We start from the raw sequence: 23,275 nt of genomic DNA on the forward strand, positions 1-23,275 counted from the left end.
GAGGAGAAGTGAGGCTGGGGACCTGCACAGCCCTCCCTCACTCAAAACAAAGTCAAGTACAAGTCACGTCACTATTTCTCTGATGGCATGGTCTTCTTCGACAACGAAGGACAAACACATGACCACCTTTCTAATTACCCAATTTCACAACCTCAGAGTCATCCTTGACCCTCTGCTGTCCCTTACCAACTACATTCAATGCTCTGACAAATTCTGATTCCTTCTCCACAAACTCTTTTGCATTTATCAACTTTTCTCCAAACATACAGCCACCAAGCTAGGTCAGGCCCTCATCATCTTTCATTTGAACTAGTATAACAACATCAAACCCTCCGGGATTCACTTTCACACAAATGCCAAAGTGATTTACCAAAAGCACAGATCTAACTGTCATATCACCCACTCAAATCCATTCTCTTGCTTCTAGGTCTAGAAGAATGGTGATAACAATAAAAGAAACAGAGTATTTAGGGAAAGAGGAGTGGTTGAGGAAAAAAAATAACAAATTATCTGTTGGACATAGATCTAGACAGCAAAAGCCATCTACTCAAGTCTTTCATTCTACAGATAAGGAATTTAAGACTCAGGGATGTGGTAACTTGCCCAAGGTGTTTAAAACCAGGACCTCTGATGCCAGAGCCATCAAGTGTTCTTTCCATGCTGTTCTGTACCATGCTGGCATGTTCAGCTTGACATGCTCATGACACATCTAGTTGGAGATGTACAAGTGGCAGTACAGCTGATGATGTGGGACCATAAAGGCAGCCTTTTTATGTGTTTAACTATATTAAATGACTACTTGAGGTTACGTGGTCTCTCAGTATCTAAGGATTAGAATACACATGCATAAATTCAACCTTACAACAGAGAATCCATGAGAGATTAGAACCATTTTCAACCAGAGATAAACTAGGGGGGGCTGGGGAGACAGAGAGACAGCACACAGTGTGGAGAAAGATGGAGGAAAAAGTAAATCTGAGATAAGGAAGAGGGAAGGAGTGAGGAGGCAGACAGAAGGAAAGGGAAAGAGAAAAAAGAACAAGAGAATGAGAAAGGAAATAGAGAAGAGGAGATACGCAGAAACAAAGAAAAGAGAAAAGGAAATGAAGAAAGAAAATTCAGAGAAAGAAAGAATTTGTTACAAGAGAAGAGAGCTGGCTATCATCACCCAGTGGAAGGGCCAGTCATCCTCACCAAGTGCCAACCAATTTCCACTCACAAGGCAGACAAGCCAGCCTACACGAAACACCAAGGTATCTTGAAAGAGACAGGAAATAGTATGTACCAGGCAAGTCAAATCACTACCAACAACCATCTTGACCACCACCTCCCATCAAAAATATGGAAATAGTCCAGGACCTTGAATCCAAGAGTCTTTGGAAAAGTAATGTTTCCAGCCCAGTATCTGTAGCCATTATGTTAGGAAGCAATCTTTGTGGATATGCAGTCTGGCAAGTACTTCTACAGGTGTTACAATTACATCTTTTCAAAGCCTCCAAAAACAAAGTTCTTGTCACAATATCCTTAATATTGTCAAACAGTTCAACAGCAGATATCATGACTTTTTATGTGCTTTTTATCACTGGAGATGACATTATTATGCTTTGCTAATGTACTCACCCTAATGACCAGGGGACTTTTCCATCTTAATTGCAGATGAAACCTTCCATTGGTGGTGCTCCCCCCTGACCCATTAGAATGTGAGCTCCTTGGACAGTCTTGCTTTTCCATTTGTATTCCGAAAACTTTGCACATAAGTACTTAATTGATTCTTTATTAATTAACTAATCATTGATAAACATGCAGGCTGTGAGAAAAAAATATTATTATACAAGGAGAGCTTATTCCCAAACTAGTCCCTATGAACCCACCCTCAAAGCTTTTTGTTCCAGTATCTTCACTCTAATGATGCTTCTTTCAAACAGCCTCTACTCTGGACACTATCACAGGCCCACCACAATGTTTGATGCCAGAGATACAAAGATACAAATAAAAAATTAAGATGGGCTGATCCTTCAAGGAAGGGCAGCTAGATGGCACAGTGGAGAGAGTGCTGACTCTGGAGTTAGGAAGACACATCTTCCTGAGTCTAAATCCAGCCTCTGACACTTCCTCCACATGTCACTAAAGCCAAGAAAACCCCAAATGGGGTCACAAGGAGTCAGACAAAACTAAAAATTGACTGAGAACAATATCCTCAAGGAGCAGCTAGTCAGGAAAAAAATCAAACTCAACATTTATAAGGATAGATGTTAACAGTCTGTTTCCTCTGTTAAAAGAAAAAAAATAACAGACTGGATCAAGGAACAATAATTATTAATATGTGCTTTCTGCAAGCAAGAAAATAAAATACAGAGACTAAAACTAAGAATCTGGTCAAAAACAAGTTTAAAAAGTAAAAAAAAAGCTAAAAACAAGTTTAAAAAAACACAAGTGGCAAAGTATCAGAAAATTCAAAGAAAAAAGAAATCAAAAGATGTTTTCAGTCGAATAGTCCTTTATACTTCAGCTCTCACCATCACCTATAATTAAGCTACCTCTACAATCTCTAAATATGAAATTCACCCCTCTTAGATCCATCCATCTGTCTCTTAAGCTCTCTGCTTCACTGTGAGAGTTGTCCCGACTTTAAACTTCAGCCCTTCTCTCTCACCCTGTTTTCCAGTGAGGTTGTTAGTGTAAAACCGTCATGTAATTGCTTATCTGTTTACAGGATATTTCTCTTAAACTCTTTGAAATCAGGGGTAATTTCTGTATTTTTGTACCCCAGCTCCTAGAATAGGGATAGAATAGTCTCTGCATGTAAAAGGCATTTAATAAATATTTCTTCAGTCTAAGATAAACAAATTACATGATAAAAGAATTCAAAAAGTTCACATTTAAGAATATGCACCAAAGAACTAAATTCATAAATGAAAGGTAATAGTAATATAAAAAGAAATAGACAAAAATACCATAAAAGTGTCTCTTTTCTTTTCCATGACCAGTTCTTCTAGGTGTATTACATTTCAACCTCTCTCGTCTTTCCCAGTACTTCTCTCTCTCTACTGTTCAATTCTTCTTTCCCTCCATCTACTAGTTCTGTACTTGCTGCCTACAAACATTTCCAAGTCTCCCGCATCCTTAAAAAAGTTTTCAGTGATACCATAATCCCTACCATTTATTATTCTCATCTTTTCTCAAATTCCTAGAAAAACTGTCTACTTTCTAAACTCTTGCTCTATTCCCAATCCTCTGCAACTTGGCTCCCAAATTACATCAAAATTTAAACGAAGCTTCTCTTTGAGGTAGCAAGGATCTTTTACTGGCCAAATCTAATTGTCTTCTTTACTTTTGTCCTTCTTGCAGCATATGGCACTACTGACCACTCTGTCCTCTTGACACTTCCTCTCCTTTCTAGGTTTTCATAACACCATTTTTTCTTGTTTCTCCTACCACTCGGACCACTCCTCAGTCTCCTTTGCTAGATCAGCATCCATGTATATTCACTAACTTTAGGTGTAGCCCAAGGCTCTGCCCTAGGCCCTCCTCTTTTTCTCAGACATGACTGAAACAACCGAACAACAATAAGCATTTCAGACTCAATAGGTCCAAAGTATAACTCATTATTTTTATTCCTATACCTTAGTCTAAACTTGACTATTTCTGTGGAGGGCATCCCCATCCTTTTACGTTCCCAACCTCAGTATCATCCTTGACCTGTTACTCTCACTCATCCCACTTATCTAGTCAGTTGCCAAATTCTGTCATATTCATTCCTCTCTTCTCTATTCTAACAGCCAGCACTCTCACTTAGATCCTTATAACCTCTTTAATGTTCTAATGAAAGAGCCTCCTACCTGGTCCCCTTGCTTCAATCTCTCCCCACTCCAATCTACCTTCCACACAGTTGCAAAAGCGATTATCCTAAACAGAAGGTCTGACAATCTTCCAGTCCCCCTCTTTATCTTTCTAAAATATGTTTACATATTTATAGCCTCATTACTGCCATTGCAAAACACTAGAAATACCTAAATGCCTCTAAAACAGAGGGTCAGCTGATGAAGTAGCGGCATATAGAATACTATAATGCAATCAAGATTTACAGGCATCAGAAATACAAAGATATCTCAGATTTATGAAGTACAGAAAAATTAAAAAAAGCCAAGTTAAAAAAGTATACACTAATTACAACCACATAAAGTGTGCAGGAACAAAGGGACAAAGAAAACTGAGAGGATCTCCAGAAGAAGTGACAAGCTGTGAACAGAAATTCTGAATGCTACAATTCATTTATTTAAACAACTATAAAGCAAGTTCAACTGATTTTTGTTAATATTTACATTTACATCTTTAATTAATCTTTTAAAAAATATACATTCCCTATTTTCAAGAAGTTTAAATTTAGTAATGATAATCCTAAATCAACAAGAAAAGGTCAAATAATATATATATATATATATATATATATATACATATATATATATATATATACATAATATATAATAATATATAGCCCATGTTACTTATGACAGGAAAAGGTATATTTTAAGACTTAAAAAAAAGTTAAGATTTTAAGAATTGATGCTTCAAGGTGTATAAAATGTATATTTGGAAAATTTATAATGTGGAAACATCACCCCCATCATGGAATTTTAAAATGCCCCATTACTCTATAGTGTTCCCTGCACTATATGGTTTGGGAGCTTGGACTAGATGGCCTCTAATGTACTGTATTATTAAATTCTGTGAGTCTCCTTTGGCCAATATTGAAATTCAGACAACAAAAGCTAAATAAAAAGTACACTGCTATCTTTTTTTATAAGAAAATACCATTAACCCAAGAAAATGAGTACTCTGAGCAGCTTTCCTAATCTAGGTATTAGATTTGTATTAGACTAGTCATCCATATTTTCTTGCCATATTATCAATGTCATACTTTTATAAGATAGCTGGCAGGGCTTAAGAGTCTTTTTCTCTCTAAAGTTAATGAACAGCGATCCAACTCACAGTTTGGATTCATTAACCCTATATATACTACAGTCAAATGAGCCAACTTTATTTTCATAGAGAATATTTGAGTCATCATACTACTTCCTATAAAAAACTGTACAAACTACTGATTGTGTAAATTACTTAATGTTTCCTATAGAAAACTGATAAAAAACATCAAATTTTTATCTAGTATGCATAATTTGAGGCAATAAGTAAAAGTGGGTCATGACTGCTTAAACAATATTTTCATGGGTCAATGCAATGCAAATAACCTAGGATCTGTATCGAGTTTTTTTCCACTAAAGAACACTGGACTAACAAAAGTAGTGGCTCAGAAGCACTGCCATTAGCCTGTCCCTTCTTTTGCAGGGCAATTTACTAGTGACTCTGCAATAATATCTACAAAATCTTCAGGAGCCCTATGATGCATGCCATTGAATCTTGCTGATTTGAGCACATCTAGCTTTCTAACGTAATTCTCAACCTAGTTTGCTTAAATTCCCACTCTCCCATTCAGATAATCTGAACACAAATGATCTGTGCTCACTCTTGCTCACGGTTGTTAGTTATACTCAGGAAAATAAAATAAAATAAAGCAGTACCTGAAGTTTTTTCATCCTATTCATTCAACAAATATTGATTGAATACCTCCTACTTGAAAGGAAGTGTGAGAAATACAAAGAAAAATCAAGCATTTAATATATCTGTTACATATTGCTTTATATTCCAAGTAAAAATGTTTCATTTTCTTTGGTCACTTGATCACCTATATAACAGATACATGGCATTCTTGGAGTATACTTAATAAGTTAAAGTAGTGTTGGGTTTGAGTAAAGAACACTGTAGTAATAAAGCCTGTGTTCTAGTCCTGAGTTTATCACTTACCAGTCATGTGGTCTCAGGCAAGTTACTAAATCACTATGACAGTTTCTTCCCTTCTAAAATGAAAATACTGTAATATTTTAATATTATAATATTATAATATCCTTGACTCCTGGGATGATTTTTTAATTAAGGACACTTCCCATTTCCCATCCATTTCTACTTTGATCGCCATTTCCCCAAAGCAATTTATTTTTTGTTAAAAAACAAATAATCTCCAATTCTGTATCTCTAAATTTTCACTTCCCTTAAATCCTCTCCTTTTAGCTAGCACTCAACTCCTCTACCTGGTTTGTTAGCAGGAAAATTACATAGAATCAAAATTGGTACATACTTCCACCTACTTTCCTCATTGTTACAAGCAGAACTCAACAAGGACTCATTCCTAGGGGAGAAAAAGTGTTTTGGCTCAGTAAACTGATACCTGAAAATCTAAATCTGGAATACATGAATGAGTAGAGCTTTTGGTAAAAAGGAATTAATGTTTCTATGGAATATTATATCTGGCAAAATGCCTCTTTCTTTTAGTTTTTATGTCTTGATTTTGTTCATACAAGTTAGACCTCTGAATTCTCAGCAATCTGATCTTGGAGTCATGATAAATTCTCATATTCAACTTTTAACCCATCAGCACCTAAGCTATTTTTACATTTTTGCCCACAAGATGCCAGCTGTTGTAACTCATTTTTCATAATTCTCTGACAGGAATTCTTTGGCATAAAAGCAACTATTTGTTGTTACTCACATCTGCCACATAGCAAGGAACAAAAAACAGAAAAAGACAAGCATGGAATAGAGAGAACTGAGCCAGCTAGGAAGTGGGGAATGAAAAAGATGTTTAAAAATATACTTAAAAAGAACAAAAAACATGGAAGCACAGTGGAAAGGACACAGGTGAGATATAGATTAGTCCAGTGGATTCAAGTGTCAGTCTCTGGGTTCAAACTATGGTTCTTACCACAAGTGAGAGTTATAGTATCCTTAAGGTCTCTGTCTTATGAAATATAAAAAGTGAAAATAGGATTGGATGAAATTCTAGCTCTAAAACTAGGACCATATCCTCCTATAATTAGAGAATGGAAATAGGAGAATTTAATGGAACAACAAACAACTTGGAGCTAAGTCTCTCTTAAGACATATTATAGAAAATAAAGGGGAAGGGGAGAATTAATAATTATAGAAGTACAGAGATGGAGGACAGTACGGAGGTGGCTCCAAAGAAAGGAATTCAAAGTATGGAAAGAAAAGAATAAAACATACAGGGTATTTGCTGTTTTAAAGATATACTATAAGAAATGCAGACAAACAGTTAAGAGAAAGCAAATTAAGAGAAAGCAAAAACAGAAGTAGAAATGAAGGAATGAACAGAGGAAAAAAGAACATAGGAAAAGAAGACAGAAAGTAAAGACCAGAAGCAGAAATGGGATAAAGTACTTGGGGAGAATGGAATGAATGTATGTTTTTCTTCGTTTTAAACTGTGGGAGGAGGAGAAAGGGAAAAACAATGGGAAAGACAACAGAATAATCAAAGAATAAAAATAGTGGCCTAAGAGGAAATAGGCATTGTTTTCCTTCAGTTCTTTTATTTTTTATTTTTTGCTTTCCAATTGTTCCACTAAGTAGGAGAGGATGGATCATGGTGAAATTGGCAAAGCAAGGAAGAATTATATGTAGGGAACAGAGCCCAAAGCTGAAAAGAAAAAGAAAAGTAAATGAGGGCAGAAACAAGAAGAAAGTAAATAAAAACAATTACATTGGTGGCTAAAGGCGACAGGTTGTAAGCATGAACTTTAAGCACAAAACAGCAAAGAGTTGGCAAAATCACCTCATGAGGTAAGAAAGACATACGTGGCAAAGACAGTTTTTAAAATGTCAGGCATTCCAAGAATGAATCAGCAGTCAATGTATGAATCAGCAATGAATGACAGTGGGAAATATTATTCATTCTCTCTACCATATCCAACTCATTTCCATGTTATTTTGCCTTTTTCCTTCTAACATCTTGTAGGATCATCCTTTCATCTTATTTCCTTTTCAGAAAAGTCCTCACCTAGACGTTGGATAAGGACATTTTGACTCTTTATTGCACCCCATAGCTTCCCTTCTGTTACAATCCACAAAATGTTCCCAAAGAATTCTATAAAGCAACAAATTTAAACCAGACATACCCCCAAGTTCCCTCTTATGGTTCCTGAAGATAATTACTAGCATACAAACTCCTATCCCAAAACTCCAAAGCATTCTATAACCTGCACAAATCCTACCAGAAACTGCCTCAATCCTACTATATTTCTACATGCATCAAGAAAATTATTGCATTATCCCTTGTTATCCATATTTTCCCCCACAGTTTAAATCATTACCGTACAACCTGTCTTCTGCCTTGGAGCTTTCAAAATATTTTGAAGATCCCAAACATTAAGGGACAACTCAAAAACCTATTCCTTTCCAAAAGCCTTCTTTAAAAAAAAAAATAGAGCCATTTAATCCAAGCACCAGATATCACAGTCAACATGATTACACAGTAAATTTTGCATATGATTAAAGAATGTATATTTATGTAATTTGGATATATGCTGTTAGTTCTGTGTTTCATGTCTCTCAATTAGATTATAAAGAGGCAAAACTTGTTTTATTTTTTAAAAAAAGAACCCCCCATTACTTAGTTGTACAATATTATCACATACTCCATCAGTGCTTGAAGTTCATGGGTGATAATGGCAACATTTCTGAATGTACATTAATTAACTAAGACACCGCATGGAATCTCCCTCCCAATTTTAGAAATCTCATTCCTATCTTAAAGAAACATTCTTGTCATTAACCCACCTCTCAAAGAACAGATCTTTTGGCAATTCTCATACAAAATAGCAGAGTAAATAACTGCTATCTTAGTTTTATAAAACAGAGAGAAATGCTTGAGAGGAAGCAAGGGGTTAAGCCATAAGAGAGTGAGTCACTCAGTAAACTATCATTTATTAAATGCCTACTATGTGCTAGGCACCATGTTAAACACTGGTCACTATGCTACAAGGTGCTTCAATTTGCGAGGAACTGACCTGTTCAGATGTTTAGGGTTTATCATAATAAATAACTTTATACATTATGAAATTAATGAACAAATGTACTTTCCCAAAATTAAAATGGTGGGAGAAGGTGCAATTTTTGTTTTCTAAAAATAGTCGTCTTTCCGCATTTTCCACCCCATCCTCCTCACCAAAAAAATCACTGATCACCAAGTGGTGTGCTGAAGTGCTTTAAATAACTACACTTGCAGTAATGTGAACTCTGTTCTTGATACACTTTACTATAACTTCCTATGTCTTTGACATATTCAAGAAGTGAAACTCATGCATAGCATGTTTATATTATTCCCTCCTTAGAAAAGGCTCACAGACAATGTCAGGTCTGGGGAGATAAGAGCTGTTTCCAGGACATGAATTCTCATGAGGATTAAGCAACCACCATCTGGGGCTTCAGAGTTTATCTGCAGCAGCTGCCTTCTAAGTATCACACTGGAAGAAAAAAAACAACCAAGTCTAATTCTAAAGTGTTTAACAAGTTGCTGTACCTTAGCTTTGATTGTTTTGCACTGGGTTTTTTTGTAAAGATAACAAATAAACCACAGTGACCTCTGGTCAACAGACACTATTTAGTCAACATAGTATGAATATCTCAATAATAAACTGTGTACCTGAGTACTTAAACTTTTATTAAGAATTTATAAACAAACTGGAATTTTTTGGTTACATACCCTTGAACTTAGTATTTAAATATATAGTATGTTTTCATTTCAAAAGTCTATCTGAATCACATGAACAAACCTTTAAATTTTCCCTCAAGAAAAAACTAACAATTTTATGTTTTGTTAAGATACTTACTTGGTATGTGAATAATCTCTGATTGCAAAGGTTTCTTTTTCCATCAAATGAAGCACTTAAACTTAATCAAATAAGATTTCTAATAAATATTTCTATAGATTACAAAAGGATAAAAGGAAGGAGAAGTGTGGTAAGAAGAAAAAATCAGCAAATCTGAAAAAGCACAAATTTACCATTTTGCTTAATTTAACACTATTTAAAAAATGCTCATTCAATAAAATTTATTTTCACCAATAGGTCTCAAGGTATTTTAAAAAAAGATTCTACCCAAAGTTAGGCCCGGTGACCAAAGAACTAGAGACAAAAGAAAAAAATGAAATAGGAGAAATCAAGCATAACTACTTTTTATTATGGATGAGTATCATTTGTTCCACAAAACTAGAAATCTTGGTATAACCACTGAAAACATGTTGGTCTCTATCCCAAATCTACCAAATCTCCCTTCTGCTTTCAAATGCTAAGATAACATATGCTATTCACATCTGTTCTCTATAACATATTCAAGTAAAGGATTCATTCATCTATCACTTAGTCCCACCTTGCAAATTAAGCAGATATTCATAATCACGGAATTTCAGAGTTGGAAGGGAACTCAGCAGCTATTAAGTGGAACTCCTAGATGAAAAGGAACACCCACTATGACATTCCTGACAAGTGGTCATCCAGCTTCTTCTGGAAAACCTCCAAAGAGGGGGAGTCCATTCCAATAATCAGGAAAATACTTGAAAACAATTTGTCATTTCTATTTCATTCCCATCTTCATCAAGCAAAGGTCTTATCCCATCTTTTTCTTTCAAAATAGTTTTTACCAAAAAAAAACTTTCTTCTTGCTGTCCCTCGCCAGCCTCACTTCACTGTGTCCTTTGGCATTCCTAACACTGTGCTTACTGTACTAAGCCACACTCATATTCATCTTCTGTCACCTGACCTTGCTTCCAGCTTTGATATTCCCATGGCTGACATCATTTCGGCTCTGATTAGTCCTGGACAGCCATGACAAGCTAGAAGAATGGTTACAAGTAAAATCCTACAATAAGGAATACCACTGTAAATAAGGATTCTATGTAACCAAACCATTCTTCTTACATCAAGAAGGCCAGCAGAAATCATGAAATGATCTGGTCCAGCGGGAAAAAAAAGCAAAGAGCTACTGCACACTAAAAGTATAATTTCAGGTTAAGAACAAATGGCCTTTGTCTCTGTGATTTAGTTTTTTTATCTATGAAATAGTTTAATAACTGTAGTAAGTAAGCTAAAAAAAAAATCAGTGTTATATCTATGAAAATGAGGAATTGTACTAACTTGTAGAAATGTAGTTTCTTTGTTGTTAATAGTGGAACAGAAGGTAACCCTTACAGATACTAGTCCCTTAACAACACTCCAATTCCTCTCAGTGCTTTTACACTATTTGCCACCACCTCACACACATCCCAGTCCCAGCCCCATGCCTTGAACACGTTTCTTCCTCACTTCCACCTCAAAGAATTTCTCTATTCCTTCAAGATAGTTCAAGCACCACTTCATGAAGCCTCTTCTGATTCCTTCAATTGTTCATGTCCCCTTCTCTTGGACTACCTTATACAAGGCATACCAAAATCTTAAACAGCTTTAAATTGAACTAAGACTTTTGGGACATCATATATTGAACTTCTCTGTATTTATTTTCTACATCTTTAATATGTGTACTTTTCTCTCTAGTTAAACTGCAAACTCCTTCCAATTAGGGATTGTTTCAATCATAGTATTTGTCTATTCATTGCCTAGCATATAGTGGGTTTTATTTATTAAAGACCTGATGATTGATTATATACATCAAACAGAATGGCACAGGAAATAAGATCAATCAGTTTAGAGAAGAGATAGTATTAGTACATTATGGAGGAAACAGAACTAGACTTGGTGTAACAGAAATAAAAATAGCTTCACATCTAGAGGAAATAGGTTTGAATCCCAGCTCTGGTACTCAAATCTGTGTGACCCTGGGCCAGTATCTTTATGATCCATTTACTGTAACTTTGCCTCAGTTTCTTGAGCTTTAAAATGAGGTGGTTCAACTGGATGATCTCTAAAATTTTTAAATTATAAACCTATGATTCACAAAATCAAAGAATGATAGAGATGGAATTACTGAAAGCATAGATTATTTAAATCCAAACCCCTTTTAGAGATGAAAGAGGAAGATAAAACGATGGTTTAGTGACTTACTCTATGTCACTTGCTCATGTCATCCTGCACGACATGAACCTGAGAGCTGAACGATACATAAAAATTTTTATGTAAGAAAGAGGAATGCCAATGGGGTGAAAAGACTGGGAGAGAAAGCAGAATTGGACAGCAGGGACAAAAGATAATAGCAAGGAATACACATGTATCTGCAGCAAAATAAAGAAGTGGAAGAAATAAAAAGAAATGGAGTTGAAATAAAGCCTAGTTAAGTAGAACTATAGCTTTTAAGTAGAACTATAAGCTTTTATAATCTAATAGCAAAAATTCAACACAATGCTCTTAAGCTGGCTGTAGTGTCGAAGGGTGTACACGGTGGCAGTTCAGTTTGGACCACAAATAGCCATTTTAACATTCTATTAAGTTCATTCAAACAGTACTTAGTGGATGCAGCTGCTGCAAAATAAGTGCACGTATTTTTTCTGTGCTTTATCCAAAACTGTCAGTTTCCAAGCCTCTTCTTTTCCCTCAAACCCTAGTTCTTTCCAAAAAGATATTATCATCTCCGGATTGCTAGTGGCCCTTTTTAAGCCAACTACTGACCATTAAAGGAGACACTTCAGTTTTCCTATCTCCTTTCCTCACCATCATTTCCCTAGGGAAAAGAGCTGTTTTCAAAACTGAACATAAAGATATCATTCAACTGTATTACTTATAGAAGGTTCCTGACTGAGACTCTTCCTAAAATCAGATGTTAATTACCTGACTTATTTGCTGGTTTTGACACTGGCAGCTAATATTATTCTTGTGGGGGATGTCATTTTGGTTTGCATCAGCTGTCAACAATTAGTACATTAACTGAAAATAAGAAATACAATTTACTATACCTAGGGAATACTGATGGCACATTTAACACCAAAACAAGCACTGTGACAGCACTACGTGTCCCCCATACTGGACACATAATTTATAGCACAAAAGAACTGGCAAGTGAAATTCATTCCACACAAAACTGGGAGGGGGGGGGGGCGGGAGAGAGAACACTTGGGGAGAGAAACAAACATAGCACAGGTTGGTCAATATCAATCAATAGGTTCATTAATTCAACTTAAGTGCTTACTGCGCTAACATTCCATTGTCCTAAGCATAATGCCCCCAACCTGTAGTTCTCACAAGTTACTGCCAAGAAGTCAGCAAATCCAAAAATGTACTCAGCACTATCATTTTGATCTTTATTTAGCACTAACAAATATGCAACAGGATATACAGGTTTTTCAAATGTGAACAGATAATTGTGGATGAATCAAATGCAAAATAATTTAAAAGAGAATTCATGGTATCTTCCTGTTGTATAATGTCTCAATTGATGGTTATAAAGAGTACAATTAATATGTGGGAATCTTAAATTTTTTTATGTTAAAAAGGAGTCCTCAGACCAGAAAAGTTGGGAAACCACTAGTTTATGAAACAGATGTACCTGTACTCAATCCTGAAATATGATTAGGAAGATAAGGTATAATAAATACATGGAAAAAATGGAAAATAATTTTATTGTAACATATAAAAAAGCACAAAACTAAGTTTTAGACTAATCAGTCCCCTGAAGATTGTTTGGAACTCAAAACTTGTTTCCTCAAAGAAACCACAATCTCAAATACTAAACTACAAACCTAATGGTACAATTCAACTCAATTAACTACTTACTATATGCACAAAACTGTGCTAGGCCCTGTGTAAGATGAAAAATTTATATAAATAAATCAAACATTTATTAAACATTTGTGTGCAGGCACTATGTTTTTATATTTGCATTTGTATTTCAGGATACGAATGAAAGGAAAGAAAGAAGGAAGGAAGGGAGGAATTAAATGCTCTAAAGAGGAATCTATATTTTAACCCAGAGGCAACAGGAAGCCACTGACTTTTCTTAAGAAACGAGTGATATGACCAGACCTATGCTTTAGGGTTATCAATTTGCTAGCTGTGTGGACTACGGATTAGAAAGGGAAGAGAATGGTTTCAGAAAGACCAAAATAGATTATTGCAATTATCTAGGCAAGAAATGAAGAGGGTGTGGCCTAAGGTAGTAGAGGTAAGAGCAGTGAAGAAAGGATTAGATTCCTGGGATACTATTATTAGGCAATCTATTGGGCGGTAGCAGGGGTGGGGAGTGGTGACAATGAAGAATGAGTAATTCTAGATTTTCAATGTGGGAAACTGGAAGAATTATAGTTCTCTCAACATTAATAGGAAAATTAAGAAAAATAAAAAAAATTAAGAAAAAAAATGAAACCTAATGAAAGCTACTCAACATTTATAATACTGCTTTTATCAGAAAATATGTTCCAGGTTGCAACTTGGAGCATTATTTCTTCCTTCTCCTAAAGCAAGTATTGTTCAGTTAGTTTTCAGTCAAGTTCAACACTTTGTGACCTCATTTGAGGTTTTCTTGGCAAAGATACTGGAGTAGTTTGCTATTTCCTTCTCCAGCTCAATAGATAAGGAAACTTAGGCAAACAAGGTTAAGTGACTTGCTCACGGTTACACAGCTATTGTCTGAGGCTGGATCTGAACTCATGAAGTTCTAGTCCTGGCACTCTATCTACTGTGCTACCCAGCTGTACCTAAAGCGAAAAAAAAAAGCTTCTGAAGATCTGGTGGCAGTCATACATACATGTGTGTGTGTGTGTGTGTGTGTGTTTGTGTGTATGTAGTTTGTAAGTTAGGTACCTGTAAGTTGAAACTGTATGTGTGGGGGGGAGGGGTAGGAAAAGAGAAGCTGCACTTTTTCAGGGGAACAGGAAGGAGGTGAGAAAAAAAACTGGCATAAAAGAAGCAGTAGACTATCTCTCTTGGAAGGTACCAAGGAGCCTGCAATATTATGAATCTGTGTTGTTCCTGCCTAAGAGTTCAATGGGAGTTCTCTTGCAGCCAGCCGTTTATGAAACCCCTACAACACCTTACTGATCTACAACTACAAAAGACAGTCTCTCTTGACATATTCTAAGTAATCGATGATTTAAATTATCTTAAAATAAATGAACCTATTAAGGGAATTTAATATTTGCTTGTTCAATAACTGTATTAATTTTAACAAGAACCTGTATTTTATGTAATTCTTCCTGTGAACAAGAAAAATGATCCTATTTTCCTATAAAAACTGTTCAAAATTCACGATCAAGTGTCAATATTTCCAAAACTAATTTTCAAAATCCTGTACTTGTAATGTTTCTCCTTATCTTTTGGCTATTGAAAGAAATAGAAAATATATGGGAAAACGATTTGTCTTAACAATTTAGGTTAAAGAATTAATAGGTAAGAGTAAAACTTGTCTATTTGCTATAATTTTGAAACCTGATTCTAAAATTACCCACAATTTTCATCCATCTATTCAATCCTTATAGCCTATTATCACTGATCAGGAGACTCCCAATTAAAAACTAAATTTTTATTGATATCCTTGTTGCCCTATGATCTTCTGAAGGTGACTCCATCACCCTCGTTTCCTATCTCCACCTCTCCTTCCCCTATACAATAAGCAATCTCTTTTAACAAAGAATACATCAGTAAGAAATAAAGGAAAAGCAATTCAGCCAAACTCACCAGCCTGACAGCACACGGAATGTTCCGCCCCCACAGGCCCTCTGCTTCCATGGAGGAAGGAGGTATATTTTCTCATCTCTTCTTTAGGGTCAAACCAGACGGTCATAATTACACAGCTTTCAGCTTTGTTTTCTGTTCTTTTCATCTAAATTATTTGAGTCAGTTAATATTGCTTACTTGGTTCTGCGTATTTATTGAACACAGTGTATCAGCTCACCTAAGCTTTCCCACGCTTCTCTGAATTCCTCATCTGCATTGTTATTTACTATGCGGTAGTATGACATTGCATTCATCTAACTCAACCTGTTTAACCATTCCCCAGTCAACAGACATCTATTCTGTTTCCGATTCTTTGTTATACAAGAACCATAATATTTTTAAAAGGTAACACATTTTCTGTGGTAAACAAAAATATTTGCCGCTTTATTGCTTTTCTCATAAACATCAATTTTTTATTTTCTGTTGTCACCCTCTTCCACAAAATTCTGCAGTTTCCTCCTCATGGCATGGAGGTGACTCTGGGCTTTCAATGGCTATACCAGCAGGGTGAAAACACCTAGGTTCTAACATGCTGGAAAGTTTTCAAATATGGTCCAGGCAACAAAGAATGCTTTTTACTATCATTGCTGTTCAGTCATTCACTCCTGCCTGATTCTCCATGATCCCATGGACTATACTGTCCAAAGGTTTTCTCGCCAAAGACCCTGGAGTGGCTTGCCATTTGTTTCCCACGTGAATTAAGGCAAACAGAGATTAAGTGACTTGCCCAAGGTCACACAGCTATTGTCTATAGCCAGATATGAACTCAGGTTCCTGACTCCAGGTCCTGTGCTCTATCCACTGAGCCAACTAGCTGCCTACCCCAGTTAAGTATGGAAAGACTAATCCTCAGTAAGCTGACGACCGAGTGATGGAATTTTTGTGAACTTGTGAAACAAATTAAAATAGAAAATTTCTGTCCTTGACCAAAAGATACAGAGAATATAAGATTCCATTTTTGCTTACTGTTTGTTGCCAACAGAAAACTATTTGATTTGGTAGAATAAAATTCTGTCTGCCTTAAAGGCTCTTTTCCAAATAAGGTGTCTCCCATCTATACACCAAAATCATTCAAGCTTCCTTAAAAGATATGATGGAAATAGTTCTATTCAATGTTTCTTTATTCATAAACATCAGGCATGGCATAAAACAGGGACTAAGTATATGCTCACCACAGGTGTTCATCACCACATGGACAAGATCCGGGGCAGCGTTCAAGCAGACAAGACAGTTTCTGTGGATATTGAGGTGCTCTAAGAGGTTTCTATTTGCAGAAGACATTATGATGGCTGTATATGCCATGAATACTGCAAAGTCTCTGAGAAGAGGTAAGAAATCATTCAAGGGAGTTTGATCTGACCATCTACATAGAAGGGATCAAGTGGATGAAAAAAAAAAATCATGATTGCTCAAATTATGACATACATTTGGATGGACAAACTATAAAGTTGGTGCATCAATATGTGTATCCAGGACAGAAAGCTAAGATGGATAAGGAGTTGAGCCTGGAATTTAATAAGATGAGGAGAGCTGCCTGGATTGTCTTAAGAAAATTGCAAAGATCCTTAAGCAACCCTAAGTTTCCTGTGGAAACAAAGACCAATATTTTTGTGTCATTATATGGCAGTGAAACATGAAATGCAACATTTACTAAAGAATTAAAAATTAATATCATACAGAGGGGCAATGGAGAAGCACATGGTGAGTGACAGCAAGCTCTAACTGATGAGGACCTTTGAAGAAAAGGAACAAAAATCATTATCAAAGAAATATAGGTCTAGCAGCTTCTACATTAAGGGATCGAAGGGCATGGAATAGGATATTCCAGAAGTCAAAGGAACTAGGACTAAAACCAAGAATCACCTACCCAGCAAAACTGAATATAATACTTCAGGGGAAAAATTGGTCTTTCATTGAAATAGAGGACTTTCAAGCATTCTTGATGAAAAGACCAGAGCTGAAAAGAAAATTTGACTTTCAAACACAAGAATGAAGAGAAGCATGAAAAGGTAAACAGCAAAGAGAAGTCATAAGGGACTCACTAAAGTTGAACTGTTTACATTCCTACATGGAAAGACAATATTTGTAACTCTTGAAACTTTTCAGTATCTGGGTACTGGGTGGGATTACACACACACACATGCACATGCACACACACACACACACACACACACACACACATAGAAACAGAGTGCACAGAGTGAATTGAAGAGGATGGGATCATATCTTAAAAAAATGAAATCAAGCAGTGAGAGAGAAATATATTGGGAGGAGAAAGGGAGAAATGGAAGGGGGCAAATTATCTCTCATAAAAGAGGCAAGCAAAAGACTTTAGTGGAGGGAAAAAGAGGGGAGGTGAAAGAAAAACATGGAAGTTTACTCTCATCACATTCAACTAAAGGAAGGAATAAAATGCACACTCATTTTGGTATGAAAACCTATCTTACAATACAGAAAAGTGGGGGAGAAGGGGATAAGCAGGGTGGGGGGGATGATGGAAGGGAGGGCATGGGGAGGAGGGAGCAATTTAAGGTCGACACTCATGGGGAAGGACAGGATCAAAAGAGAGATAGAAGTAATGGGGGACAGGATAGGATGGAGGGAAATATAGTTAGTCTTATACAACAGGACTATTATGGAAGTCATTTGCAAAACTACACAGATATGGCCTATATTGAATTGCTTGCCTTCCAAAGGGAAGGGGTGGGGAGGGAGGGAGGAAGAGAAGTTGGAACTCAAAGTTTTAGGAACAACTGTTGAGTACTGTTCTTGCCACTAGGAAATAAGAAATACAGGTAAAGGGGTATAGAAAGTTATCTGGCCCCACAGGTCCAAAGAGAAGATGGAGACAAGGGCAGAGAGGGACGATAGAAGAGAGAGCAGATTGGTGATAGGGGCAATTAGAATGCTCGGTGTTTTGGGGGGGGGGGGGGGGACAAACGGGGAGAAAATTTGGAACCCAAAATTTTGTGAAAATGAATGTTAAAAGTTAAATTAAAAAAAAGAAATATATGATATTAAGAGAAAATGGGCTGGTCACGTAGAGAAAGCAAGATATAATAGGAAATAATGTGTCAGACCTGTGCTCCCACAATTTCAAGAGAAAGGCCTCTAGCACCGTGGGCAGACTTCTCTGGTAGGAAACAGATAAGAGTTATACAGGAATAACAAGCATGAATGGGTGGAAATCTTCACTGTTGAAGGGAACTCTCAAATTAATTATATTACAAATCCATTTGGTTGTCTAAGAATGATTTTCTGTCATCATTCAATGTAAAATTATTCACAACAATTAGAAAACCTATGTCCTAAATACTGCACAAGTAGCAATGAAAGATTTTTTTAAATGGAATGAGGAATATATGTTAACGCAATTGCAATAATAAATTCTATTATTCATTCAACAAAAATTATGTACTTATTCTATGTAAAACACTGTACTACACAGTAATAACCATATAAATAAAATTTATTAATAATCTACTTACTGATTCAAGACTAGAGTTCCCATAACGCAAGAGCTACCTAGGGCTACACGGCAGTTTGAAATCACAGTGCTGATAAATGGAGACCCCATTATGAAATATGGCTCTTCTCTCTCTCCCATCTCCCATCTCCCAGCAAAGCATTTTAGTTAATATGCTGGCCAGACTAAAGGTGAGAGGAACCTAAAAGCTTCCTATGAAGGAAACTTTGTAAGAATTATTTTTAAAAAACAACCTAAAAGTATAATTTTTACAATATTTTACATGCAGTAAATGCTCAATAAATAACAACTAATTACATTATATCAGGAGCTCTTAACCTGGGGTCTGCGAACTTATTTTTAAATAATATTTTAATAACTGTTTCAATATAACTTGTTTCCTTGGTAATCCTACCTATTTTATATATTTGAAATCATTATTCTGAACAGGGGTCCACAGACTTCACCAAAGAGCCAAAGAGTTCTATGACAAAAGAAAGTTAAGAATTCTTGCTTTAACAAAGTTTAACAAAATATCATAAGACTACCCTAAATAAAATCCTAACATTAAATTTTTTTCTCATACAACTGATCCTAGAAGCATAAAGTTATATTTAAATATAACTTATGCCAGTTAAGAAAATCATACTTTGTGCATAAATGAAAAATTTCTAAGTATGTATAACAAAAGTGAAAATTATATTCCTGGGATGGAAAATAAAAGCTTTTTCTAATGAAAATTTTCTCTTTTGTATGGTACTTATAGCAACTTTCCTCTTTAAAAAAGAATAGTAGTTACAGGAGATATTTTACTATCAGAACTTCTGGTTTGTACAATGTAAAGAAGTTCAGCATTGGCTTACATGCATTGGGGATAATATTTTCTAGAAAATGCAAAAGCTACAACTCACCCCTCTCCCATTGTGACAATTATCAAATACCTTTCTTCACCAGAATGTGTGATCTACTGCCTGAGAGTAAACTTTTATCAATATAATTACACAACTTTTGATTTATGATCAAATATAAAGTTAAAATTTTAAAGATAAAAATTTTTCAATTTTACCCTCATTAAAAAAATTTATAGTACCTGTCATTCAAAAGCACATGTTTATTAATGCCATTAAACTTTTATTTTTTTTAAGGTTTCCATTTAAATCTGACACTAAAATAGTCACTAAGTTCTACTACAATTCAGCGACTAAGCAAAAGCTAAGTCGTGCTTCCCATGACTAAATGGATTAATTCTTTAGCCCAAACACAATTACTGTTCTCCACACTGTTCCATTGAACATCTAAATAAGCATCCAAAGCTTATTTTGTACAAAGAAAAGACTCAAACCAAAGAATAATCCCAATGTATGAAGTTTACATTTTGTGTAGTTTTTTTTTAAAGAAAAAAATCTATAAGCAATGATCAGGAAAGAAACGGGACATTTTAGGCAGGTGTATGGGATGACATCTAACGGATATCTTTGTTGGAACAATGCTGCTGTAAGATGTCTTTTTCTCATACTTATTTTTCTGACTTCGGCTCTAAGCTTTGAATCCAGTTGATTCCATAGCTGACAGACACATCAGTGGTAAAGAGAGTGGACGACTGAAAAACGAACTATTGTATTAGGGGTGGGGAGTGGTTTCATCATAGAAAGTACTAATCATTCTTTTTCTTATATTTTAAAATCTAAGCTTCAAAACAAACACTAACACTTTCTGTAGCAATGTCTCAAAAACTTCATTCTGTATCAATCAGAAATGTCTAAGGGCAACTAGATGGCTCAATGGACAGAGCAATGGATCTGAAGTCAGGAAGAGATGAGTTTCAAATCCAGTCTCAGACATTTAGCTGTGTGACCCTGGGCAAGATACTTATAGCCTGTTTGCCACTGGAGAAGGAAATGGCAAAGCACTCTAGTATTTTTGCCAAGAAAACTCCACAGACAATATGGTCCACAGGGTCACGAAGAGTTGGACAAGACTGAACTGAATGACAACAAGAATTGTCTAAATCTACTATGGCATAGTGTTGGGGGAGAAGAAGGGTATAAAGGAAAAAACATTGATGGTATTGCTAAGTGTATTGGGAAGGAGGAATTAAAGCAAAGTCTTGGAAAATTACACTTGACTTTAAAGAGGGGTAAGTGAAAATAACAGGTATATTGGTCAGTAAAATACATATGGCCTTAGAGAGTTAAAGTAACTGATGCACTAAAAACAGTAAACTTAAAAATTTTAGAACAAGAAAGATTACTGGTCTTCTAGGAATTAACACTCAGTAAGATGAGACTGTAGACCCCTTTCTACTTCTCCCAACTCTTTTTTCTCTAGGATTTCATGGCACCACTCTATTGATCCTTCTCATACCTATCTCTTAGCTCTATCTGAATCTTTTGCCAAATCTTCATCCAACTCTGGATGTATCCAAAAGCTATGCCCTGGGCTCATTTCACTGCCTGTACTCCTTCAGTGATTTCTTCAGTTCCCACATATTCAATGACCTCTACACAGATGATTACCAGATCTATGTGTATAGTATCTCTCTCCTGATCCTCAGTCTCATAACATCAACTGTCTATTGGAAATTTCCAATTAGGTATTCTGTAGGCATCTCAAACTCAATACATACAAAATAGAGCTCACTATCTCCACCCCTCCTCCATATCCATAACTTATAAAAACTTCTCTGTTCCTTACAATGTACTAGTCTTCCAGTCATTCAAGTTTGTGATCTAGAAGTCACCCTTCACGATCAATTGCCAAGTCTCATTAATTCTACTGCCAAAACATTTTTCACGTTTGTCCTCTTTTACCTACTCACATGACTACCAACCCTGAATAACTGGTCTCCCTGCAGCCTCTCTCCCCTTCTCCAAACTATTTTTTGCAAAACTGTCAAAATAACGTTACTAAATCAAGAGATCTGACTGTTCAAAGAGTTACAGCAGTTCCCTACTGCCTCTAGGGTAGAATACAAATTAGCCTATTATGCAGTTAAAGGTCTCCACTATAAGGTTCTAGTTCATTTCTCTAGACTTAGACACATTATGCCTTTTCATGACCTCACTGGTCCAGTCATCAAACTGGCTTTCTGTTCCAAGTACTTGATAAAAGCATGTGCCTTTGTAAGAGCTATCTCTATGCACGAAATACATTCCCTTGCCTCCCCTTAGACTCACTAGTGTCCTTAGAGGCTCCAGTCAAAGTACACCATGAAGCGCTTTCTGTCCCCTCTAGCTATTGGGTGTTTTCCCCCCAAAAGTAATGTGCATGAATATGTGTGTATGAACGCACACATTTAATGTGCAATAAGTAATATATTGTTTTACATTTATTACAAGAGAATATAAGTTCCTTGAGCACAGGGGCTTTTGGTCTTTATACAGCATAATGTCTGGCACTTAGTAGGTGCTTAAAGAAAGATTAATGATTGACTTGTGACTAGTACCTAGGAATGGAAGGATATACTTAATTCAAAAGAATCAATGAACATCTCCTTCATTAAGCAAGGTACCATGCCAATTGCTAGGGGAAAGAAAAATGTTTTTACCTTTAGAAAACCAAGAGGTCCATAAAAAGAAAGGGGTTGGGGGAGGAGCCAAGATGGCAGAGTAGAAAGACATACATATGCTAGCTCCAAACCCACAGCCCATAAAATACCTGTAAAGAAGAACGCCCAACAAAATCTGGAGCAGCAGAAGCCACAGAACAACGGAGTGGAGGAGATTCCTGTTCCAGAAAGCCCTGAAAAACCACGAAAAGTCTGTCGAACACCAGACTCAGAGCAGAGCTCAGCCCTGCCTTGGCCACACGGCACCAAGAGGAACAGATCCCAGCAGGCTTCAGGGATGGAATCTCCAGCAGCTGTGCAGGTCCCTCCACCCACAGGTGCCGAAGGTCAGTGAGAGGGTCTTTTTGGCTGGATGAGAGGGGAGCGGGGTGTCCCCATAACTCAGGCCCCCTCCAGAGGCAGCGGTAGATGGGGGTTCCGGGGACAGGCAGGAGCTTGGATCCATTGTTGAAGGTCTCCACATAAACCCCCTGAGGGAATTGAGCCCCATGAGGCGGCCCTGCCCCCACCTGAGCACTTGAAGTTAATCTCACACTGAATAGCAGCCCCACCCCCACCGAAAGCTCTGAGCCTGGGAAGCAGCATTTGAATCTCAGACCCTAAGTGCTGGCTGGGCAGATCTGGAGGCAAGGTGGGTGTGCAGAGGAAGCTCAGAAGTCAAGTCACTGGTTGGGAAAATGCCCAGAAAAGGGAAAAAAA

General features: G+C 36.4%; 1 protein-coding gene across 2 annotated transcripts in view; it reads right to left on the bottom strand.

The window, feature by feature from the left end:
- ZCCHC7 (zinc finger CCHC-type containing 7) overlaps window positions 1–23,275 on the bottom strand; it is a 274,677-nt gene that overhangs the window by 174,528 nt on the left and 76,874 nt on the right. The window lies entirely within an intron of this gene.

This window comes from Notamacropus eugenii, chromosome 3, assembly GCF_028372415.1.
Source record: "Notamacropus eugenii isolate mMacEug1 chromosome 3, mMacEug1.pri_v2, whole genome shotgun sequence".
Classification (NCBI taxonomy): Eukaryota; Metazoa; Chordata; class Mammalia; order Diprotodontia; family Macropodidae; genus Notamacropus; species Notamacropus eugenii.